General features: G+C 35.4%; 1 protein-coding gene across 4 annotated transcripts in view; it reads right to left on the bottom strand.

The window, feature by feature from the left end:
- GALNT13 (polypeptide N-acetylgalactosaminyltransferase 13) overlaps positions 1–27,273 on the bottom strand; it is a 456,823-nt gene extending 429,550 nt beyond the window's left edge. For 2 of the 4 annotated variants that reach the window (XM_081052353.1, XM_081052351.1), the window contains exon 1: positions 26,856–27,257. The gene's annotated coding sequence lies outside the window, so the exon portion shown is untranslated. Of the gene's footprint in view, positions 1–26,855 lie in introns of all 4 variants that reach the window. The other 2 variants (XM_081052352.1, XM_081052350.1) reach the window with 2 other exon arrangements.

Below are 27,273 nucleotides of genomic sequence, written 5' to 3'. Positions count from 1 at the left end.
AATAACTTGAAATATCATCATGTTTTGAAGAATGCTTTAAAAATGTGGACCTGGAATTCTGAGCAGTTGTGGTAATAGCAGCCACCTAAATCTGAAACACTTCACACATTCAGCAAAATATATACAGCCAACAAAAACAAACAAATAAACAAACCCCATACTAATCCTAGATCGTCCACATAACTGGAAGTTGGAGAATAATAAAATGTTAAGTTACCTATGAACAGAAAATTAAACACCAATTTCTAATAGAGCTATTTTTTCAAGTTCCCACTATATGTAATACAGAGGTCTAAGGCTTCCAGAAAAACTGTGAGGAAGAGGAAAAGAAAGCTCCTACGACACAAAACTTACTCTCAGAAAGTTCACTACAAGTATGAAAATATTGAAAAAACTATCCGGGCATATTAGAACATGTACACAGGAAAGAGACTTAAAACTGGAATTTAAGATGACAACGTTTTTTTCTGGGGGAGGAGTAAGGCATTTAAAAATGATGGAGATATGTGAAAAAGACCCAGCCCCCAGCTCCAAGAAGCTCTCATCAGTCAAATCTGGAACAATTGGAATATCAAAATAAATAATTATAATAAAGAATCAAAATTCATTAGAAAAAATAAAATATAAATAAAGAAGTGAAGAATATAAGGAAGAAGGGAAAACCCTTCATTGCATAAAATGCCAATTAAAACATATGTATAAGTATTGATGGAGTTAGAAAATTACCATCAGGCAAATGTTATAATTAATTGATTTAATCAAGAAAACACCTGTTGATCGGCAATGTAATTGAAAGTGTGATGACAAACAAGATATTTCCATAACCTAAAGCATCTTTCCACAAATCACTTACTAATTAAATGGGAAAAATAGAAAATTTCAGAAAGTGCAGAAACTTAGCAGAGACCACCTTAATTAAATGATCAATGATAAAAACAGGGCAAATACAAGAGATGTGCCTCCAAGTATAATGCACTTGAGAAGGGCATAACATAACTTCTGTGGGATATCTGCCAAAAATGCATAAACTGAATCAATCATTAAGAAATATCAGGAAAACTCAAATGGAGAAGAGTCTGAATATTTTCTGGCCCGAACGCAAATTGAGGAAAGTCTGAAAACATCTAGCCTGACCTCTTCAAATTCAAAGTTGTTTAAGACGGAGAAAATGTTCCGATTATGGGAAGTTTAAAAGACATGACAACCAAATATGCATGTGTGATCCTAGCTGCACTGTGAGTTACATAACACTATTTTGTTAATAATGGATTTCTTAATTTCCATAATTGCACTGTACTGTAGTTATAGAGGACATCCTTATTCTTAGGAAATACACACAAAAGTATTTCAAGTAAAGAAACATGATGTCTGTGACTTATTCTAAATGATGCAGGGAAAAACTGTATATATGTACCTATATACATCTGCATTAATATGTAATAGTTATGTAATCACATATATATATATAGATATAAGCATATAGAGAGAATAAAAGAGGAAGAGTGAGCTGAAATAGTAAAGCAAAAGGGAAAAAATGTAAACTAATGAAACTGGACAGAGTGTATTGAGGATTAAGTAAAATAAGTGCAAATTTTCTGTATTTTTGAAACTGTTAAAATTTAAAATTAGAGAATAAAGACAGAAATAAACAAATGTAGGCAGAAATAAATGTTTTACTTTCATTGAGATATTTTGTAATCACAGAAAAATAGATCAATGAAATGTATTTAAATCAAGAAAAAAATTTTAAAATAAGAATTAACTGATGTTTTTTTCACAACTAGGATAACATGAAATCCAGAATGGTGTGTGTGTGTGTGTGTGTGTGTGTGTGTGTGTATAAATATAAATATAAATATAAAGTCCTGTATTTTATATATTATATACATATATATAATGTATATATTTATATATTAAGTATGCATATATTTAAATTAAAGACGTTTATTTTATTTTATTTTTTTAAAGACGTTTATTTTAAACTGATATATGCATAGTAAATTTATATAATACATGAGAATGAAAATAAATGTGGAATCTAGTTTTGAGTTTTTAAATAAACCACACAGACAATATTACATTTAGCAAATTTAGCAATGTAGAGTTAAATAATAAAATAATATTCACAAAATGTTCAGCCATTAAACAAAAAGAAAAAAGATGATTAGTCTTTAAAGGCTGTCAATATAAGTGGTTTTTCCTCATAGAATTGTTTTTATTAAATTAAAATTACCATGTTCTATTTTTAAAAATTCAGAAAAACATCATAAAAATATAAAAATCACCTTTAATTCCTAAAACAATGCATTTGTTGTATAACAATTGTGTAACTATTCCGTGTTTGTTTTCAAACTAATATTTAAAGTTATGCCATGTAAACTACTATTTATCATTGTATCCCTTTTTTTTACTTAATTCTGAATTTCTTTTTGTGACAATATCATGTTTATCATTATAATGCAAGATCATTTCACTGATTGATGTCCCATACATGCTATCATTTCATATATGTTATCATGTATAAGTTTTTCATATATAAGTTATCAAATATCTGTTACCAAAAAACTTAAAAACACTGCAAGTTCTTTTTCTGCATATCTTCTTACCATAGCATGATTGTTGCCTTAGGATAAAATATCCAGAAGAGGAATTGCTGGATTAAATAGCATGAGACTATTAAGACTTTTAAAACTATATTTTATTAAGCATATACACACAATTTCATATTTCAACAATCCAACAATCAGGTTATATTTTACAATCACTGTAGCTGGTGGTGGTCATGACAGTTTTGTGCCTGTCTGTGCCCAGATTTGGCCCTGGCTCTTTCTATTGTCATGTCTTGAACTGAGTTTTATGCATTCTTGGTATTATACATATTGAGTTTAACTCCCTTTTAAAATGTCTTCAAAATTTACCCCAAACTTTGACATTGAAAAAAAAAATTGTTTATATGGAAAGGCATAGAAACAGAGCAGCTTTAGTAATTATTTATTTTTGGAGGAATTTACACAATTCCTTATTTTCTTACAAAACAACAGCCAATTACTTTGCAGGACCTAAACAATGAAAATACCCACAAATAGATGAAGATATGTTACAGTCTTATAACTGAAAACATACAAGAGGATTGATTATTGCATGACAAGTGAGGCAACTGAAGGCAAAAAACACTACAGATCCCCCTGCATAATCCAAGCAGCTATACCAGGTCTCAGTTTTAATTTACAGCAACTAAGTGGCAGAATGCCTAGATGTTACCCATTTTTGCACTACATATACCATTTACATTTTATTATACCAGATACTGCCTTTTTTTCAAGTGCCATTTTAATCAATTGTTCTCATTGATCTTCAGCTTATTTCAGCCACTTTTCTTTCTTCTTTTATTCACTTTGAATTCTTGCAAATTCCCACAGAGTTAGCAACTTTTTTAATTTGTAGACTTTATATTTTGTATTCTTAAATTCTGGAGATTAATGTAAGTATCATTCAGTATAATCACCCAATAAGCTCTTCTGGAGTCTTATTTGGTCTGCTATGGTAGGTTACTGGTTCAATGACAAAAAACAAGCCATATGTCCGTTTACCCAAGACTATACTTTCTTTACTGGTTGATAAGAATATTGTGTGAGACAAAAACTAAACCTTACTGAAGATATATAAACTCCTTTGCTTTCCCTCATATTAAAGTCCTGTCATTGTGTCAGAGAATAAAATTAGATTAACTCAGAGTGATTTACTTCTCTCAAAGTCATGTTGGTTGTTTCCCCTATTTGTTCTGCTCTTTGAGGTGTATGAGAATCAATCACCTTTTTTTATTTATTCTTCTATTCTCCTAGATATCAAAGTAAAATGATTAACATATAACTTCTAAAATCACCACTGGCATGCCCCCCATTTCTATTTGGACTTCAAGAACTCTAAGCTAAGTCTCTTGCACAATTTCTATTGTAAATATCACTTGATAATAATCTTATGATAATTTCAATCTAAAAAGTATGACGAATCAGAATCTCCTGAATATCACATAATTTAAACGTAGTCCTCCTGAAGTCCATAGGTCAACTTGTATCAATACATAATTCCATACTTGGTCTACTCCATGATTAAATGCTTAGGTAATGCTTTGACCAAGATCCTGGACATGGTTTCCGATAACTTCTGACAGTGTGTGTGTACTTGGTAGACAGTGTCTACATTTTAGCATTCCCTAACTGAAAACTCTTCTATCCATCCCTCTCCTCCATTCATCCAGTTGGGGAGAAGTTGAGACCTATTTCCTAACTCAAGTAATTTATCAGTCAATTCTTTGTCCCCATTTTCTTTCACTGAATGTTTAAAGATGGCTAAGTGACTTCCAAACATCTACCAGCCAAATGGTGAATGCTTTCTTCTTTATCACCTGTTCCTCTCTACCTGAAGATACATGAAAAATCGTTGGTTCCTTCAGCCTCTGTGATGAAGTTTTGCTTAACTCACTCCACCCCACTCTCAGCAAACATACACTAAAACATGGTATATTTTACATCCTTCACTAAATTGTTTCTAGTCTCTGAAGAAATTTTACCTTTTGCTGTACATATCCCTATATTTTGACCTCTTTCATCTCCATGAAGTTATTCTAAGAACTAATTAGAGATACAGGCAAAAATTAATTTTCAGAAAACTTCATCATGTCATTTACAATATGTATAATTGTGAATCCTTAAAAGCAAATAGAGCGTCTAATCACTATGGACCAACTAAATAAGTTGTTATTTGTGTAACCGCTATAATGCCAGGCAGTCAGAAAATTCTGTCTCAAACAGTATTTATCTCTATGCGGAAATCTTCAGACTATATTTTTAAAACAATATACTTTCTAAAATAATATGATGAGTAAAGTAGCAATTATGCAAATAATTATAAATGTATACACATATATTTACATATACACATATATGTATAAAAGTCAGAAAGATTGATGCACCATACAACAAAATGCTAATTATTATCTGTGAATGATGTAATAATATAGGCAATATTAACTTTTCATTTGATACTTTTCTTAATTTTGCAAATATTCTAAAACTATGTATCATGTTATAACCGAAAAAGAAAGAACACTAGTTTAAAAAAAATTCAGAGGTAACAGAAGCCACAAAGTGCATAGGTAAGAACCAAATACACAGCTGTAAATCAGGTAGAATTGTAGTATTAAAAGAACTAAAAACTAATATGGACAAAATTGGGGGATAATTTGACAATAAGAAATAGTCAAAATGTTAGCAAAATGTGATTTTTTGATATCTGGCTACCTGCCAATTGCTTCATTAATATCTATTCTCTCCTCCCTTAGATGCTATGTTCTTTGTCCTTTCCTGCCCCAAATGTGGATATAATGATTGAAACTCTAGCAGCTATTTTGAGTGCATGAATCTTAGAATGGCTATAAGGATCCAAGATCCCTCATGACATTATAGGGCCATCTTATCAGACTTGGCTACCAACACCAAGACTTCATATTTTGTGAGGGAAAAATAAGGCAGTAATTTCTTTAGGTCACTCTGGGTATACAATGAACACAATTTCTATGTGATGCATATTATCTAAGAATCTGAATAAAGAAAATGTTTCTCTGTGATGGATTTAATGATTACTTGACCAGCATATATATTACCAAATAGCAGGGTTCATATGTCAAATCACAGTTAAACTGTGTGAGAGGAGAGAAATACAAATAATTAATATATAGAAAATTAGGATACAATGAAAATGACCCAAAAGAGAAGTTTGTATTTCATAAAAGGAAATACTTAGTATTTTGATTATATTTAACTGTATAAAGGATTATTTTTAAAATTTTATTCCAAGTAATGAAATAGCTTTAACAGTAGAAGAGATTGTATTATATGTTAAAAATGAATTTCCAGAAACTGAAGATTTTTTAAATAATAGGTATTTAAAAACTAAACCTACATTTCGACCTGGGGACTTTCAAATCACAAGGTCCAATTAGACATGTGCTATGAAGAGATAGAGAATATGAGTTAGTTTTATATTATGTTTCATCGTCAACATCTGTGCTTTGTTCATATGGTATGCCATTGTTTAAACTTATCACATTTGTATTTACTGCTTCAGAGAATAAGTTCAAATTGATTGAAAACGCATCTCTTATTCCACTATACCATCCAATACATGGTGTGGTAGGTTGTACATTCCAAAGATGGCCACACCATCTCCCATTCCACAGGCTCTTCTGCATTGTGACCTTGATGTTCACCCGTCAAAAGATAAAGCCATTTCTTTATTTTCTGGAATCTGAGCAGAACCTGGGATTCATCCGACCAAGAGAATATGTGCAGGCAATATTGTACCAGTTCCAGGAGTAGTCATTAACTGGCCTAGCATCTACTTGGAGTCCTCAGCTGCCATGAAAAAGTGCAGGCTGCTCTGCTGAAGAAAGAGGCCAGGTGGAGGAACACTGAAGCATCAGACATGGGAGAGGAGAAACCGTATCGGACATACAGTTCATCCAGCCTTTAGATCACTCCAGCCCCAGTCACCAACTGATGACAACTGCATGTAGATATCAAGTGAGAAGATCCAAGCTGACCCCTGTGAACCCACAGAGCTATGAGCGATTATAATAATTGCTGTTTTAAGTCACTAAAAGTTTCAGAACAATATCTTGCATAGCAAGAAGATAACCAGAAAAATGTGACAACTCCAGAGTCTAAAATCTAGAAGTATGATACAACAACCTGACGTCTTTTATTTATTTATACATGTGAAATATCACACACACACACACACACACACACTCTGAGCAGAATGTGAATTGTTTGTATTGCAATCTCTCTATTTTTGTCTCTATATTTACCTCAATCGCTGCAAGTTATCTCATTTCCAACTAAAATTACTTCCAAAGGTTTTCTGGCTAGTGCTGATATGTGTACTAATACAGATGTTACATATATATATATATATATATATATATATATATATATATATATATGTATATATATATATATATACACACACACACACACACACATACATATATATATATACACAAACATGTATACACATATCCACATATAACATATACATATGCCACGCACACATACACACACACACACACACACACACACAGAGTGCATTTGGGGGTCATCCAGCCCATAATATAGAACACATAGCAGAAACCTGAATGCTGTTCCTATGTGAAAAACTGTTAAGGTAAAAAGCAATTTAATTTTTTTTTCTGTGTTCCCCGAAAGCAGAACTAAGATCAATAAGACCAATGAGAAAAGTTACAAGGAATCAAATTTAAGCTCAGCATGAGATAAAGCTTTCTTACTGTGAGGAATGCCAACATAGAATGGGCTGCCCAAAGAAAGGGCCAAAGGAACAATTCAGGAAGTTGAATGTCCAATCTCCAGAAATGTTGAAACAGACTGGTTAGTGGCTAAAATTAAATGATTTTTATGGACTCTGTTGAACATACAATTTTGATGAATTTGTGGTGATTATCTTTGGAATAGATTACATTAATATTCTTATAGCCCCACCATATTCCAGAAAAGATACCAGGAGTATCAAAAAGATCCATTCAAAAGAACATCATCAAATTCATAGCCCTTTATCCTACTGAACTGATGTTTAATACTTTTTCAAGACAATTATTGCATGACTAGCTATATTGTGGGCTTTAATAGGCCTCAGAGGAACAATGAAAAAGGCGATGCCTCCATTGTGAAAAAGCTTAGGATTTAAAACGGGAGACAGGTGAGAACACAATTAGCCATGGTGATAACATGGGGTAAGTTAGCAACAGCCATAGGAACGAAGTGCCAGAGAAACAGGGGAAAAAAAAGTGTAATTCTGTCTTGGAGATTTGGGGAAATCCTTTAAAAAGAGCTACCATTTGAGCTGACTCTTGATGGTAATCCAAGGCTGAAAAGCAGTGTGAGCAAAGAAACAGAATCACAGACATATATGAAAACATATGAGATGGGAGTATAAGATGAGACATGAGGCTACAGAGGTCATGTGGGATATCTTTCTATAAAGGGTCTTGAATGATACGCTAAAGAATCTGAAATTTAAACTGGAGAGCTTCCAAAGGTTTTTACACCCAGGAGTCACATGCTCAGAACTACATTTGCAGAGGTCCCCCTATTGGCAATGTGGAGTCTGTAATGGACTACACTGTTTTGGGTTGTTGTGTGTTTTTTTTAGAGAAACACGTCAGTGTTGGGTTTGGACTAGGCACAACCATGACTGAGGACAGGTGGGGGTGACGGGATCTTTCCTCAAGTTCCCTTTCGATCTTAATCTCTGTGACTCATGTCCCTGCAAAGGAAAGGCGTTCCAGACAAATTCTTATAAATGACAGAGGTGGCAGAACTCTTGAGCCACTCTGATGAAAATCATGAAGACACTGCCATTTCAACTACCCAATGAGTTTGATGAGAAGTATATAAAGTACACAATATTTGAATAGCTGACAATGGAATTTGAGAGGAAAAAAGTCACAAGGAAGACATTAATATAACACAGTGGGAAGACATATTCAACTATCCTACTGGGAAAGTCAGATAAAAAAGACTGACCTAAATCCTTTTTGGCTGGCATCATTTTCCAAAGGAGCATCTACTACTTTGGAAGGTGCAGGGGACCTATCTGGACATGTGCAATCTAATGAAACGCCTACAGTAAGGCGTTTGTGTAGGGCATCATTGTGTAGGGCATTTTGCTAGGTACAGCACAAAAAGAGCTGTATTAGATTGCCTTCTTGGATTTCATAATCTACAAAAGACGGATACATGTAGATATACATCTACAATTTAGGAAGATCGATGAAAGCATTCATTAAACTATAGGGACAGGCAAAACTATACATACTTTACATCAAATGCTTCGTGGGCATCAATAAATGGGACAACTCCCTGCTTAGTTCCATTTCAAGGGGAAACATGACTAAGGCTCCGAGAATAAATGCCAGTGACCAAATCTGACTCCTGAGACTTGCTGGAAGAGAAAAGGAAATCTCTGCCCTACTCAGCTTGCACAGTCCTGGAAGCCCAAGGTCAGTGAAGCAGTCCAAGGCACAACATGCCACGGGACCACAAATACTTGAAGGGAGAAAGAACAGGCCAACCACAATACCACATCCATCTGGGGATATAAGCTCCTTTCCTCGCCTTCCTTCCGTTTCGTTGGTGGTGGTGTTGATGTTAGGCCACTGCACATTGGCCTTGCAGAGGGAGCTCTATACACGGGTGTCAACAAAAAGGGAAAAGTTCATGAAATTTCTAATAAACAGAAGTTGAGAACATGGATTGAGAAAGTGATGTGTGAAAAAGTTTGAAATTGGGCTGCACTGTGAATTCTATCCCTGAGACTAATACATGGTGTGTGACATGAGAATTCTTAAGTCCTCTGAACGATTTGCATGGCAAATAGCCAAGCATATGATCACATCAGATTTCTAGATACGAAAGCACCTCACTGTCCTTGAAGCTCCCGCACAGTGGTGAATGAACAAATGAGGCACACATTTTCCCATGACACACAGTCATGAATAACATAGTATGAACACATTTGTTGAAAAACACAGAGAAGAAAGAGTAAAAATTCTACAAGATAGCAATAGGTAGTAAAGTGCTCATGATTCACAAATCTGTAATATTGTTCATATAGAAAGATGTTGTTTATATTCGTTTATGGTATAGGAAGCCCTTTGTTGATAGAACAGCTTGGCGTTATGGAAATATGTAGCTCTATTTTGCAGATGTTTTTCATCTCTGAATGACAAAATAATCCTCAGAAGCAGGAATAAGAAAGTCAATTTTTAATAGTATGAGAATTCAGTAAGTCAGAGACTTGACAGATAGCAAGCAGAACTGCAAGACACACAGGAAAGAGGATTTTGCCTAGTGGATCCCCAGGGTTTTACAATTGCAAAAGCGCTCAGTAACTGCCGTTCGTGCCCCTTAATGAAATTTTGGAGGTGCCTGATCTTGTATTTACATAGTGCCTTAAACTAAGTAGATCCCCAAACCACTGGCCAGATTTATTAATTATGTATGCTGGCTGCTTAAGCAGGAACCATTTCATGTACCAACGAAGTGCACTTCTGTATTAAAATGTGGCAACATTTTATTGACCCACAATTTTATATAGCAAGTTATTATGAGATGTAGCCCTTTGGCCAATTAAAAGTGCATCAGTATTTAGAGAATTATAATGAAATACAGATGCATATAATACTACTTGATTAAAATCACATAAAAATTTCCATTGCAAGTACTAAATACATATATGATTTTACAAAATAGATGAACATAAAATACCATTAGTTAAAAAAAATGACCAAACATGGGAGTTTGAGGGTGTGTTAGTATACGGAGGAGTAATAAGGGTATATGAAAGGTTTTAAGGTTGGCTAAAAACTCAACACTACTGAGTTAAACCTGACAAAATGCTATACTAAAAATAAGATTTTAGATAGAAAACTTAAAAAAAAAATTGGACCAAAACATATTTTGGTCCAACAAAAGGTCAAAACAAACTCTATAGTTAATAAAGCAACTGAAAGGAATAAATCTAAATTATCATATGACATCGGTAAACATCTTTAGCTTGAGGGTGCCCAGGCACAAGATCATGAAGGTCTACATTGAAAATTACCCATGAAACCCATACAAATGAAAACTCAACTTTCAGTAGAAGCGCTCTGGGAAACACACACACACACACACACACACACACACACACACGCACACACACGCACGCGCTTATAATAGACTTCAGCCCTGCCCTATGACAGAAAACACTATACACCTGATTTAGTGTTAGTTTAAAATATATTGCTAAATCAATCATATTGCTAAATCTTTCTATATCTTGGTTTTATATTTATAATGATGGTGCATAATTTTTGTGAGTTACAAACTTCCCAAGTTTTTGTTAAATAAAATTAAAACTGTTCACAATGTAAGCTTGCAAGTTTAATTATCAGTGGACTATCACACTATAAAGTAATTACAGGTGGTGAAATATTTTGGCAGATAAATGCAACAACACAAGAAAATCAATCGTCTGGCTGTGACTTCAAGTAACCTTTGTTGGAAATGGTTAACCTCATACATGGTTCACAGACACAGCGAGAGTTATGGCTTGATTTTAAATATTTCTCATGTAAAAATTCAATCTTGTAAAGAATTTATTATAATATAGTTTTCTTTTTAATCATTTTTAAAATATATTCAAGTGGCACACAATTATAGGATGAGAGTCAACAGGAATACTTAGCAAATGAAAGCTGAGGACCCAACATTATTTTAGGCACCACTAGAAAATTGTTTAAATCACAATAGAAAATACATAGTAAAAGGTTATTTAAATAACTTCATTACTTGTAATATAAAAATAATTTTTAAACAGATAAAACATATTATTTAATAACCTATACAACCACTTCTTATGTAATAAACTCTTACAAAACATGACATTAAGTTAGTCCATCATGTTTTAAAAAAATCATTATTCTACTGAACACGTTTTTGGAGTTGAAGGAGTTGTAGGTTACATTAAACAATTAGGCTTGGTACAGTTCAGCAGTCTGGAAATGATTCAGAAATACATCAAAAACAGCATGACGCACCATTAGAATCCCATGAGCAGTTTATTAATTTCTGTATAATTATCATTTGTACAAATTATTGTGAAAAAACTGACAAACAATCAATGTTCAAAAAAATATACTTTCCTCATATAATAAAAAAATAAAATTAGAATTCAAATATTTCTAAATGAGAAATCAATTATGATTTCAAATTATTTTTCTAAATAAAAAATAGAAATATCAAATTAAACATTTATGAAAGTTGTTAAAAAGAATGAGACATCACATACTGAAAATAAAGTCTGTGTCTCTGAACAAAAAATAATAATGTTTCATGTTTTTCATTCAGGGACTAAGGCTGAGATTGGCAATATGTTTTAAAATATTTTATATATTTCATATTCACATACAAGAAAAAGCATTCATTTTTCAATTTCCTAAGGATTGGCCAAGAAAAAAATAACATGATCCAAGCTGATCAAAAAACTGAGGGGAAAATGGAAGATGACTACTCAACTCAACCAAGAACACTTAACAAAAATCAGCAGTGACATAGGAATTTTACAAATAATGTTAAAGGTTTTTCTAGCTTTTTCCAAGCTAGATCACTTCCTGCAAAGTGGCATTTCAGTGTTAAGCACTGTGTACAATTTGCACAATAGTATGATAATATACTTATCATGATACACCTTTGCCTTCATACACTTACCTTTTCTTCTCTCTTAAATAAGATTTCTAAATATTTTACTAATACGGTTTTACTGTTTCTATTTTGCTTGGCTTCAATCCTACCTTTGACTCCTACTATTTATTTATTGTCTCCTGGGATCTGATTTTGCAGTTATGCCTTACATTAACTCGTGTGAGAATGTTATTTCAGAAATTGGTTAAGCAGGCCAGATTTACTAGGCACACGTCAAACTAAATGCCAGTAGAGGATCCTGGAAGAGCCGATGTGCTAAGAATAGTTAACATATGTAAAGTCCTTCCTAAGTGCCAAGCACAATAATCAGTCCACTTCATGCACTGTCACTTCTACCCTCATGATAACCCCTTGAGTAGTTACAATTATTAGGTGGATAAAAATAAGCATCTAGCTTTTAGTATTGTGAGAATTTAATGAGGTAATATTACGTAAAGCACTTAAGAGACTCTCATGCCCAATTACAGACTTGGGTTGTATTAGTGTTACGTATTATTATTATTACTACTCCCATTATAAAGATGAGGTAACTAAATTCCATAGAGGCTATGTAACTGTGCTTTGTGATTCTGCTAGTAACTGGCTGAGTCAGAATTTCTGAAGCGCATTTATGTAGGCACCAGTCTTAAATTTGTGTCTGTAACAGAACCATGTTTCATTGCCTCCTTCAATCTTGAGTCCTGGCATTTTTCTTATCTTAGAATCAAGAATTAGTTCATACAATAAAGGTTCTAATTAATTGCCAAGAATTTCACATTAAAAGGAAATATAATGGACCCTTGAGTCATTAAACCAGGTAAGCTAACAGGACAAAACAGCTCTCACTGACCCAGAGTCACTCTCCAAAAACAGATCAGTCAAAAAATGGTAAAAGGAGGTGACCCAAGAGATGGTAATTGCAACCTTTCAATAGAAAGGAGATAGTCACAGCTTTAAAGAACATCTTATTGCTAATTTTTCTCATTTCAGAATCCCCTATCATTCAATGTCATAAAAATACTATATTTTATCATAAAAATACTATATTTTAACATATCAATTAAAGTAATTTTCATTCTCAATCTTCCACAACAGCTGTGTGTTATACACAGCCCAAGCTATGGGGAAAAACTGGGAAACAAATGACATGAATCTATACATAGGAAATCCTAAAGAATTACAAAAAAATACTTTTCTCTCTATCTCTCCCTCTCTCCTCCTCTCTCCCTCTCTCCCACAATTTTCTTTTGGTTTGCTGAATTGTTAAAAGATGCTCAAGCATACACACACAAAAAAAGTTCTTCCAACAACAACCAGGTTAGAAATTTCTTGTGGGAACTATCTGTGTGCATTTGGAGTAACTAGAATCTTTAAAGCAACTAGTTCTTAGTAGCTATAAAATTAGTGTTAGCCCGAACAGTAAGAAGCAGTAACTTCAAGAGCAGCTGCCAATCTAGGATGGCTATATCCTCACATCTGTCTAATGTTGAAATGGCCATCCTTCAATCTTTCAATTCTTCTGTGAATCTACGGACACATCAGGTAATCACAGTAACGTGTATAATTTAATAACACAGAAGACAATAAAGTTTGCCATCTCTATCTGGAAACCACTAAGAAAATGTTTAAAATTATTGTTTAGCATTTAAATTTATTGTTTAATATGTTCAAGAAAACAGAGATGGAATGAAGATTGGATCTTTTAAAGAATCATCTGGTAATGCTTTGCAAAGAAAGAAAGGAAGGAAGGAAGGAAGGAAGGAAGGAAGGAAGGAAGGAGGGAGGGAGGGAGGGAGGGAGGGAGGGAGGGAGGGAGGGAGGGAGGGAGGGAGGGAAGGAAGGAAGGAAGGAAGGAAGGAAGGAAGGAAGGAAGGAAGGAAGGAAGGAAGGAAAGATGGAAGGAAGGAAAGTAGAGAAAGAGAGACAGAGAGAGACAGAGAGAGAGAGAGAGAGAAAATAAGGCCTTAAATAATGAAAAAAATTCTATCAAAACAACCCTATTTGGGAAGTGATTATTACAGATTAATAAGACTAAAGATTCCTGATTCTGAGTTAAGTGGTTAATTCAGTTAGACAAAAGGTAAAGAGAAAAACTTAAAGGAAAACAAAGACCACTGATAAAAGGCAATTAACACAGTCTAATAAAGAGATTATACAAGTAAAATACCATACAATTTCACGTACATGTAGAATCTAAAAAAATAAATAAATAAATAAATAAAGAACTAACAAAACAAAAACAAACTCATAGACACAGAAAACAAACTGATGGTTGTCAGATGGGATGGCAGTGGGGAGAAGGGCCGAAAAGGGAATTTTAAGAATTACAAACTTCCACTTATGAAATATTCATGGGGATTTAGTGTACAGCATAGGGAATATAATCAATAATATTGCAATAACTATTTATGGTGTCAGATGATTACTAGACTTATGGTGATCATTTCATAAGGTATATAAATGTCTAATCACCATGTTGTATACCTGAAACTAACACAATATTGCATGTCAGTTATAATTTAAAAAAAAAAAATGCCTGAATCAGTCTTGAGACCTATTATACTTAAAAAAGTTACAGGTCATTTCATCCTCAAAGAAAATAAGAGGCATATCTCTGTAATATAAATAAACGCTGGAATATAGAGTGATACCAGGTAGTTTTTATACCAGTAGCTTCATTTTAAAGATGAGGAAACTAAGATCCAGAGAATTTAAATGACATACTACAGAATTAATTAATGGCTTTGCCAGTACTAGAATCCAAATCTTTCCTCTTAGCCCCATGATCTTTAAAATTCTGTGGGAAATGACTGCTACTATGTTTATGGGAAAAAGTTACAAGTATTTATGTTTCTTTATATGGTACAGTCACCTCCCTCTGCCCCAACCAGTTCTTCACAGAGGGCACCACCTTTAATTGTTTATTAGCTCTGCAATAAAAGTCTTAATTCAAATGTCTTTATGGACAAGGGTGATTCAATAGAGAGTAGTTGGAATCTGCAGAAATCTGGAGAGTGCAACCCACTAAAATCAACTACTTTTTAAAAAAATGAATTAAAGCATACTTTTACCAAACAAATGGACCCCAAGCATTTTAGACATTATCTAAGTTCCTTCACTTACCATACTCCCCACTTCTGTACTCTTCCTCTTAATATAGTCATTATTACTCCTCTTAGTTATCTTTGTACCTTTAAGGAACATAGGATGACTGTTATTTCTTGTGTAAACTATAGATACTATCTCATGGCCCCATTTTGTAAAATGCTAATCTTCTCATTCCTATCTTTTCCTGCTTTTTCTAATCCACAAAACTAACTCTCAACCTTTACTATCTGTAATGTTTACTGTGACATTGTCATAGTTGAAAATGTTTCTGTTCTATTCCATAATCATGATGATCTTCCACATTTTAAATAAAGATTGATACTATTATAAAAGTAGAAAATCAGTGAATACCATTTATATTTAACTAATATAAAAATATTGTTCATTTTGGGGCCAACAAAAGTCCTCTGATCACTTTCCTTCTTGTATATGCTTTTATGTTTCTTGGAATTTTTACATTTTTTGCAATATTTTTGTAGTATTTTTTGCAATATTTTTGAAATATTTCATAAACTTAAATGCATAATGTCTCCTTTTGGTCCAAGAGCCTCCCACCAGGCCAAATCCTCCATTTTTTCACACTAATCCTACACCAGACGGAAGCAATATGAATTGTCTTCTAGGACTACTTTGTCGATATCACGCCATGTCTTTTTCATTCTCTTAATTTTACTTTGCTGGGGTTCAAACTCAAGTAAATTTGTAAGAAAGATTACATTTGAGGAAAATATCTAGTCCTCATAGGTCTGAAAAATGTCTTCATTCTACCGTTGCACTTAATTGACATTTTGTGCATCTATGGAATTTTGAGTTGTAAAACATCTTCCTTCAGAAATTTGAGAAGCAGTCTATTAATTATTTAATATTAGTCCTAACTATATTTTTATTGTTGTTTCCTTAAAGAGCTCTGATTAGCATGAAGTCACACTTCAGGGAGATTCACAGTGACTCATCTTTTTGTTTGTTTGCACTGTTGAGAGATTTTCTCTATTTAAAATTGCAAAGTTTCCCCTAAACTACTGATTTGAAAAATCTTTAATTTTCAAACTAAAGATTCCAGTTTATTTATTGTCTTTTCCATATTACATTCTTGTGTTATGAAGGCAACATTCTCTTGAATCTAACTTTTTTTGTCTCTTATGATTTTTTAATGATCTGTTCACTGCAAGGTCATTTCATTATTATTGGTTTTCTTTTATCTCAGTCTCTCCTTTTCATGTTGCAGACTTTTATTATTTTTTTTTCTTAAATTATTTCCTAAATGTCTGGTGATCCTTGGTTACAGTTCTATATTTAAGAATGAAGGACTAGAAAATGCTGAGCCCTCTGGAGTTGAGTGAATCTTGTTGATTAGAAGACATCGGTTTAGGGTAAGCAAAAGCTGATCATTAGGCTTAAAGATCCTAAGTGCTAAAATAAAAGGGATGTTATTCTATGGTTTTAAGATGCATCCCTATTTGCCCTATTGTTCCTTAGCAGTCCACAATTTCATTCGTGTGTGTTAAGGGGGATGGCCAGGAAGGATAATGAGAACAACTTGATATTGGGATGTTTGCATTGAAGTAGTGATTAGAAGGCTTGCTATTCCGTGTATACACGTTGATGCAATAATTTCTTTCAGCCCCAGTGTCTCACTTCTATGTTTCTTGGAATTATTGAGCTTTAAGCCTTTGGGGGACTTGTCAACGGCCTAATGTCTTCCTCCTCAACTGTAGGAAATGTTCCCATATCTTAAGCAGTTTCCTCAACCTGGCTTCACTCCACACTCTCTGTAACAACTTGATATATTTTTAAACCTTTAACTTAATGCTTAAATTAATAAGGTTTCAGGAGGGAGTTTAGATAAAGATATGTCTCAATACTTTCTCTTAAATTGGATACTCGTCTGTTTAAAAGCAATTCTACCAACATAGAGAGAAGCTAAGCTTAAAACATCTAAAATGAAGAAAACCCAAGAACAAACAATTAGCACTGGGTTGCATATCACCATGATGTCATGATAGCAATAATGCTGTTCAGAAAGATTCAAACAAGCCTTTCTATTGAAATAAATGCAAAACTGCACATCTGCACGTATCTTAAGATACACAGGGTAAAAGTAGTACTACTGATTTCATGCTTCTGAAATTCCTTATACTCTGTCCTTTTTGTGGGGAATGAGACACCTCATTAACATTCTCAAAAACATTACTGAAGTTCAAAATTATTTAATGAGATAGTTGCAAATATATTTGTGGAGGTTACTTTTCCTTACAAAAGGAATGGAAATGATGCATACATGTTATCTCACTTGAATTAGAATTTTATATAAATAATAAGAACTTGTGCATTGTGGAAACAAAATGGGCCTATTGTTGTCTGCTACAGCAAATGAAGTGTCTCATAAATGGCTATTCAATGTGTTAATTCAGCTGCACCATCCAATTACCTACAATTCATCTCAACTTAGTGCACAACAATAAAACTCTTTAAAAATCTGTGACAAAATGTCTGCTGTAGGTTTACCAAATAGGAAAAATACTATCCCGAAGTCAGGGAGTGGGAGACACAGAAAATAAATTATAAAAACGGTTCACAATCTAGCCAGAGTACCACAATTAATTTTTGACATGAAGTCAATAATCCAGAGTTAATAATGAAACACATATTGGATGTTTAATAAGGAAAATCTGACCAAGGAATGTGAGCACTTCCTGGCAACTGAAATTGGCATCTCCTCAAATAACGCAGCATTCGCTTGGAGCCATGGGCCAGCCAACTGCCAACTGACCACAGGGCCCAAGCACACAATTCTAAAAGTAGACAAAGGTAATGAGATGCAAATTTAGCAACCCCAGCCTCCTGTTAAATGACCCAGATGCAAGAGCTAGAACATCTGTCTCTTACCTATTCAGAGACTAAATGATGAAATAAACAGAAGCTCTTTTTATTTATTTTTTTACAGAATCAAACCAACTGATAGTCCAGTTTTGCTACATAAGGATTTATTAAGCCATAGAAGATAGATGATTTAAAGTAGACAGCACCATGAAAAAGGAAGAAAGGAAGGAGGAGGAAGGAAAGATAAGGGAGAAGAAAAAGTGTATCAGGAAATAGGAAATGATCAACAAAGTGTTTACTTATGAAGAAAATACAGAGGTACACTGACTATAGGATATGGGTAAAATCTGAATCATGATCAGAGACAGGCTGGTTTCTAATATTTTTTAAGACAAATGATATATTTGAGACTGAACTATCAAGAAAATCAAAGAAATATGAGACTTGAAGATTCAGAAAAAGGTGGCATTTGCTATGAGAATAAACTGTACTGTTTTGAAGCTAGGCTAGTCAGTAGTCCCATAAGCCCTCCCTTGATGACAGAATCTGAAAACAGAACTGTTTTTAAGTGCACATTTAAAAAAAAAAAACTAGACAGGTGGAGTGACTCATTACTGAGGGCATCTAGTTCAAATAATTTACATAATCTAATCAAATATCAGTCAGTCTGAAATAATATTTATTTAAAAAAAAAGACTACAGAAAAAGTCATATTAAAACACTGTCTTAGTACATTAAACAAAAATCTCAAGTAACAGGAAGATGCTGAAAATATACCAAAAGTCAGAAGTAAGGAGAAAATGTACCTCATCAAAGATCAATACATCTTTACAGATTACCAGTAATTACAAACTAGTATAGATATTCCATCATATAAAAGGTTGCAAAAAAACATACTTGAGAAAAAAATATTAATTTCTATAGGATTTCCCCAATCCTTTCATAAATATGAATATTTTGTAAAGAATTTATCAACAGTGTTACAGAAAAATAAGGTATTTATTAGGTTAGGTACATATGTAGATCTTAGTTATGAATTAAAGTTTATATATAGAAATCTTATTTAGTTATAGATTTAATTTTTTTCTCCCTGTCTACATTTTTACATGTTAATTTTTTGTTGTTTTTTATTTGTTTGTTTTCTTTGGGGGGGTCTGCATGTAAGTACAATCAACAGTCAATCTACTTGAAGAAAATCCTTCTGATTTTTCCATGTTTGTTGTTCCCTTCATAATTAACTTTCTTTCTTAATCTGGTGCTGTGACTTCTAAAAGGTAAACATTTTGGTTTTCATCTCTAGAGGTCTGAGTTTGTTGCTCAGGTTTCTTCATTCACTGTTAAAGGCAAAACTTACTCAAATAGGAAACAAGATATAGAAATCAGGGTTCCCACTTCAGTTCTGCTACCTGGAGCTTTGTGACCTAAAGCAGGTCATTTTATTAATCATTTCATCTAATTAGCATAGTCCTTACCCTGCCACTTATCAGATTACTCTGGACAACTTACTTAACCTTTCTGTGTCTCAATGTCCTCATCTGTAAAGTGGAGGTATTAATAAAACCTACTTTGGGGAGTCCTTAGGATTAAATGAATCAATTATCTGCAATGCACTTTAAATGGTGTCCTGAACATAGTAACCTCTACATTTGTTAAATAAATAAAAATGAATGAATATATCTGAAAATTGATGTAGTGAAAGTATATCAGATACTTGGGAAACGTTTATAAAGAGATTCTGTGGATCCATCCCAGGCAAATGAGAATCAGTAGGACCTCACAACCTATTATTAAAACAAACAAACAAACATAAACAAAAACCTCTGTAGGTAATTTCAATTGACAAACTGGTTTGTCAGCAATGACATGCCACAAGGTCTTAGGTCAATTTAACTACACCTCACACAACCCACCAGCCTTGTTTTCCTCTACAATGGCCATAAGAGTCACTATCCAAAACAACTTGGGATTAATAGCATCAGTCAGTTTACAAAAGCAGTTACAAGTTTAGCTTTGGAATTTTCTTTTACCTAAAGCAAAATTTCTTTGTCCTCACCAAGGCACAAAAAATAAATAAAATAGGCATAATTGATCTCTAAAGGTTGAGACCACTGGTTAGGGGGAAGGACAGAGGAATAAGTTGAGACATGTGCCTTGTTTTTTCACCCAGTACTCATTCCTTGTCTTGGGACACTGATGGGCACCATTTTAGTTACAGTGATTTGTGGATAACTACTACAAAGGAACAAGTCACTTCCAATCCCCTAAAATTTCAACAAACGCTAAAACAGTGAACTGAGGCTAGAGCAATTGTTAGCATCTTTCCTAGGTCCAAATGTATTGTTCTGACTTGCAACTGGAAAGAGAATGGAAGAGCTTTATGGGCTACGTCTTCTTCAGTCTTGAATATAATGACCATGCTGGCCTCTGATGTGTAGATGCATGGGGTCCGTGGGGGAGGCAGTATATTATAGTGGTTCAGACCAAGAAGGGTTCCCAAGCACAGTTTACAAAATGTGGTGAAATAAATTACCAAACTGTGATGAAATTTTCATCAGTCTTTGTTAAATGAGAAAAATAACTGCAGTGTAGAAATATACATAAAAAGCTAAATTTATTTTATGGTAAGCACTGTATTTTGAGATTCAGTTCTGCCATCTTAGTTGGTGTTAAAATGTCCACACTTTTATAAAATGATGGTGATATAAGTAGACTTTGTAAATCATTCTCACGGTGCAAAAGAAAATGTTCACGTGGGTTGGCACCCATTTTTCAAAGAAATTTATTAGTCAGTAAAAATGTCAGGCTGAGAACTATTAGAGCATTGGCTTCAGAGACATAAAAAGCTGATGTGATCCTTTGCCCTCCTACATATTAGCTGCTTAATTTTGAGCAAGTGAGTCCTCGTTTATACAGTGGGGATAGTAACACTACTTACTACACATAAGGTTATGAGGATAAAATGATAAAATATGGTAAGACCTATTCGATGTTTATTTACCCACAGTACAAGTACAAAGTAAATATCCAATAAAATTTTGTCATTTTATCAATTTATAACTATGTTAACCATTTTAACTCTCTCATAAATAAATTGAAATGTCTATACCATCACATATATTTGTTTCCAAGTATTTTGTCCCATTTTTCTTTCATTAGACAAATGGTCGTATTGCATAGGGCCTTGATAATCATATAAATCTCATCCTCTCCGTCTGAAATTAATTATATAATAAAAATCTTTATATAATTATATAATAAAAATTATGCTTCTGGTCTGTAAGACAATTCTCCCCATATGTCAAAATCCATTTTTTAACAAAAAAGCAGTGTTGTGTTTATAATATCAAGGCAGTTAATATTAGGCAAGTGGCTAAGTTGACATTTACCACGACGTATCTCTGAAGTATAATTTGGATGATTTTGAACATGTAGCCTGTGCTTTAAATTCTTCTTTCTGTTTACAGTGGCTACTCAGCACATGTACTATGTTCACTAAAGTGCCAACCAACAGTTTAATCACACTCTTCTTTACAATGTTCTACAAGAGCTTAAACAAGACTTAAGTCACATTCAAAATCATTTAATGTATCAAACAGTCCCAATTAATTCCACATCATGTTGAAACCCTGATATGATATATCTTGGACAGCTCCCACCTATCTTAACAATAAGCACTTCTAAGAAAATACAAAAGAAGTCTGATTATTTAATAAGGACAGTATGTTTAATTTTCTCACATAACAAAAATATGACCACAAATATGTTCATATCTGTGACAGAACAGTCACTACTTTCCCTACACCCCTCTCAAGTTATGTTGGGATGGTTAACCATTAATATGGAACAACTTTTAAAAACTGATATTTTGCATCTTGCTTTAAGTTTATTGTACATGTTGAACGAATATATTATGGTAAACAACAGGAGAGAAACTGATAGTTCATAAGGACTACAATAATCATGTGGACATTTGAGTGAAGTTGGGCCCTTACAGGAAAGGCATTTCTCCCTACTTTAACTTACGTTTTAAATGATAGGCCCTAGCAATCTCTTAATAATCTGTGGTAGTAACTTTTAAAAACTAAGAATTTCAGCCTAAATTAATAACTTCTAAGAAATACTAAGAAACTGAAATTGGAAAGTTCATAGTTAAAAATGAATTTTAGCTAATGCATTTAACAAGGGACATTCGGACATACGTTAATCACACAAATGTCTTTAACGATCTTTATTTCTTGGTAATGAAGCTAAGACCAGTTAAATATGATATTATAAATACACTGCATTGAAAACATACACATAGATCTAAATCTGAATCAAGGAGAAATAAGTATCAAATACAGTGGTACCTTGGTTTTCGAATGTCTCTGTTGACCAACATTTGGGTTTACGAACACCGTAAATTTTATGTCTCTATGGTATCATTAGATAGTAAAATTTATGCTAAATTTGCAGTTTTAGGGGTTGATTTCAAAGGTCTGGAATGGATTAATCCATTTTGTATTACTTTCTATGGGGAAACTGTGCTTCGGTTTTCAAACGTTTCAGAACTCGAACGGTCTTCTGGAACGGATTACGTTTGAAAACCGAGGTAATACTGTAAATAAAATTTGTTTGATTTACATGTTGTTCCCAAAAATAATTGCTTATAATGCTCCAAATGGATGACCAATTGCAATTGAATTAATGTATGTATTCGTTTTGTCAAATTTATTTAAATTCTCTATTAAATTTCACAATGGAAAGCTGGACTCCTCAAAAACATATACGCCTGTAGTTGAATAGCAGAAGTCTTTAATTAAACAATGTATAATACTTTAAGGTAGAAATTGTAAATGAGGTCTAATCTATTAAAATGATAAATGGTTTGTTAAAGCAGTGTCAGACTTTTAAATGTGATTTATGTGTTTAAATATATACTTAGTGCATATGTGGGGGGGAGGACATGATATTAAGAAATGTCATCTAATAGATTGTCAGAGTCAATATGAGCATATATACTTAATTCTTGGTTTGATGTTTCACATGTGTTTATTCTGATAACAAGAGTAAAAGGAAGGATTTAGAACAAAAGCCCAGTTCAATCTTTAATACCTAGGCATATAGGCACTCAAACTTCAAAGTAGGATCCTGTTAGATTTTTTTAATTTAAGATGGCTTTCTGTTCCTACTACTAATAGTGACACAAAGCCAATAAGGTGATGTATAATATTAAACTAGTCAAAATTTGTTGTTTATTGCAAGAGGTACCACTTGAGAATATGATGTCTAATAAGGCAAATTAGTTAAAAAACAAAACTGTAAGACTTGTTCATTTTCTTAAACACAATGAACACTTATCAGAGACATGTAGTATTATTTCACACGGTCAGACTGCATTAATACTTTACTCTCAGACATTTACATTTCTTGTTATTCAGAAACACCAATATTCTCTTCATTTGCCCAACCAGAAAGAATAAAATCACTAATTTGCTTGTTCTTTCACCCTCTTCCTAAAATGCCGAAGTTTTAAAAAGCTGCACAATCTCCATTACATGGAAATGTTCCTGTTACAACTGCCACTTTTAAAAATCAGGTTGGCAAAATGGAAGCATTTAACTTCTGACTTAACTGTTTAACCTGAAATTAATGTTAATTAAGTTAAAAAGTTAAATGTGTCTCAATATTGTTATCGGTAAGGTATCAGAACATCTCAATCAATCTCAGAATTTCACCTTCACTTTGGCTTTACCATTTTTAAATATAAAAATATGGGTAGAGTATCAGGTGATTTATAAGTAATATTTTTTAAAGCAAAATTGCCTTAAACATAATCCTCAAAGATACTCATGGTTAATCTCCAACACTTTTAAAAGGTGACTACCAAATCATCAGGAAAGCAGTATTGCATCCCAGAAAGTAGGATTCCTCCTACTTCCTTTTACCAAGAGTCATTACATTCCCAAGTACTTTGGCAAATTTTCATACAAATGTAGTATCACACCTTTCATATATATTTGAAGCAGTAAGGAAATGTGTAAATTATTTAAGGTAAGTGATTCAGTTTGCAGATCAATTTATAGCCCCCAAATATTTTAAGTTGATACATCTGTTCTTTTATTAAAAGAGAGAACTTTTCACTTCTTAAAAACCACACAAAAATATTCACCCACAAATGATGTCATGTCCCAGTTTACTCTCAGTCAGGAAGGTTGAGAGATACCACCCATCAGAGCCTCTAAACTCATTTATTCAAGTCTACAGTGACCGTTAAAGAACATCAGCCAAATCAAAGACTTGTAGAGAGGGGTAAATTCAAGCAGTGAATGAGCTAAATGAGTTTCAAATCTGTTCTACTAGTTCTCTATTTCCATTTATAAAAGACTAAATGAAACACAAAAAAGGAAGGCAGAATTCAACTTCTTCTATATATAGGCTTACAAGCATAGCTGGGTGATTTCAAAGTTTATAATTAGCTGCATACTAGTCAATTAAAAGTTTTTATTAAGCATTTACTAATTTTTTTCTACATTGGGCTACAGTCTACATATCTGAGGCACACTCATGTCCCATTCTGGACTCTGGAATCCAGAATTAAATGTACACCAGCAACGCTGTACTTCCTTTGGAAATGCTTTCTTTTCTTCCTTCCCAAACCTTATCTGAGACACAGTGCCTCGTAAGCCCTGGAATGAACATCACAGAAATGGTAAATTAAAAGCATTTATTTAAACAAGCATAAGCAGCTAGGGAAAATTCTCAATGGAACTGAAGGTGGGCAGGGACATAAGGAAGCGATGTGAAATCCTGGTTTGTGGCAAACAGTGCAGAGACATGCATGTTTCTTAAATTCAAAGCCAGCCTTCGCCTATGAAAATTCTCCAAATTTATCCATCTCTGAAGTCACTCAAAACAGTGTTTCAATATTAAGGTTCTAATTCTGCAGGAGAGGAGGAGTTTGTAGAGATCAGAGAAAAAGAGAGGTTAGTAATGCAATGCAAAAGTCAAGATGAGGAAAGGAAAGGATGGGCTAAAGCAAAAAGAATGATCTGGGAAGGTGAGAGGTCCAAAGTAAGTCACCAAAAGGTTGCCCTTACTTTGCAATATTCTCAAACCGGCAGGTTTAACACTAGAGGGCATGAATGCACACACACACACACACACACACACACACACACACACACACACACACACAAGAGGGGGGTAGCAACCTTGAGCAAAGGCATCCTTCATATAAAGCCAAAGATATGGGGCCCCCAAGGAAACACGAAATTTAAAGGGGCTGGGACAGCCAAGTGTCCTAAGCCTTGGCAATAAAACCCCTATGCTGCGTTTCTGGGAGGAGTGACCGAGATCTCTCCCCAAAGGAAACCACTCAAGGATTGAGCGCAATGGCAGTTTAAAGCAGGCAGTCCCCAAAGCGCCTCTCTGCTAGTAACACCTTTGCCTCACGAAAGCTCCTTTCGAGATTAGTTTTGCCTGGATACCTAAGCTTCTGTGTTTGTCTGCCCACAGTATCTTCTCCTGTGGCTGCCTGTAAAGGCTGAAGATGTACACTCAACACCTAGAAATTCAACTGATTGTACCCAAAGAACGGGGTAAGGGGAGGAGCGCCCGCAGCTTTCGCTGTCCAAATCAGCAGCCTCCTTGCGCTCGGGTTGGCAGCAGCGCCCTCGGACCCCGGGAAGGGAGGCTGGCCCTTGCGCCCCACATTGAGCCCCTCGACACCACAGCCCAGAGACAAGGGCAAGTTGCCTCCATCCCCACAACCGCTTTGGCTCCCAGCAGGGAGATTTCTGTACCTGGGGGTGCCCAGAAGATGGGCCTGGGCGTCGCTTCGGGATTTGGGAGTTGGTGTGTTCGGGAGGATGAGGCAGGAGAGATGAAGGAGGGAGAAAGAGATAGGTAACGGAGGCAGAAACGAAGAAAATACGGAGAGACAAGACGGAGAGACAAGAGTAAGAGATAGAATAACCGGGACACAGAGCTATCCCAAGCAAGACTGGGAGAAAGAGAATGTAAAAAAAACAGACCAGAAAGGCGTGGGGGGATGGGGGGGGTGAGACACAGAGAGAAAGAAACTGAGTCAGAGAGAGACAAACAGTGAGAGTGAGAGTGAGGGGCAAAGGGGCACTCAAAGAGAGAGGCAAATGGAGGCAGAAAGAGAAAGGCAACCGTCGAGGAAGACACCAAGACCAGAATGTCCCCGGTGTCGGGCCGCGAAGAAGCGCCCGCGCACCGCAGCCCCCGATCGCCTGCAGCCGGGGGGAGAAAGTTGCCAGGCTGGAAAGGCCGAGCTGCCCCACCGCCAAGCATCACCAAGGCGCCAAGGGTGGCCAGTGCCCCCCGGCCCAGCGGGATAGCGGAGAAAGCGGGGTAGAGGGCAGGCGGCGGCACAAAGTTCCGCGCCTCGCGGTGCTCCCTCCGCACCTGCAGCGGTGGCCGAGGGCGATCCGAGCGCCCGGGAGGCCGCCTCGCTGTGTCGGCCGGCGCCCCTGCCCCGGGACCATCCCGGGGTGCTGGGCTCTGCACCCTGCCACTCGCCGCAGGACTTTGCGGCGCCCACCCCTGCCCACTGGCCGCCCGGAGAGGACTCGCCCTAGAAAATTACGAGGAAGAGAAGGGGAGCAAGAGAGAGACGGAGACCTGCTATCGTGCGTGGTCAGGGATCCCGCGAAGAGGGAACAGCGGTCCACGCACGGAATTCAGCCTCTGCCCCAGCCCGGCAGGCGCTGGCCGGCCGCGCCGAGTGCCTTGCGCGCGGAGCCCGCTCTCACCTGGAACCCGCGCGGGTCCGCGAGCGCCACGCGCAGCCGGCTCCCTCCCGCGCCGCTCTCTTCACACTTCCGCGCGAGCAGAGCGAGCCGGCTCTGGCCTGGGCCAGCCCCGGAGAGGCGCCCTCATAGCGCAGCGGCGGGCGGGAGAGCTCCGAGAGCGCCGAGGGAACGGGCGCCGAGGCCGAGGAGGCGCAGGAGACCCAACCAGGGCTCCTAGCACGTTGTCACCTCAGCAGAGCCGCCGCCGCCGCCGCCTGGTCACTTCGTCCCCGGCCCCCGCCCCCCTC

Source organism: Rhinolophus hipposideros, assembly GCF_964194185.1.
Source record: "Rhinolophus hipposideros genome assembly, chromosome: 6".
Lineage (NCBI taxonomy): Eukaryota > Metazoa > Chordata > Mammalia > Chiroptera > Rhinolophidae > Rhinolophus > Rhinolophus hipposideros.
The sequence above is the reverse complement of the archived record's forward strand: the minus strand, read 5'-3'. Positions and strand labels throughout refer to the sequence as shown.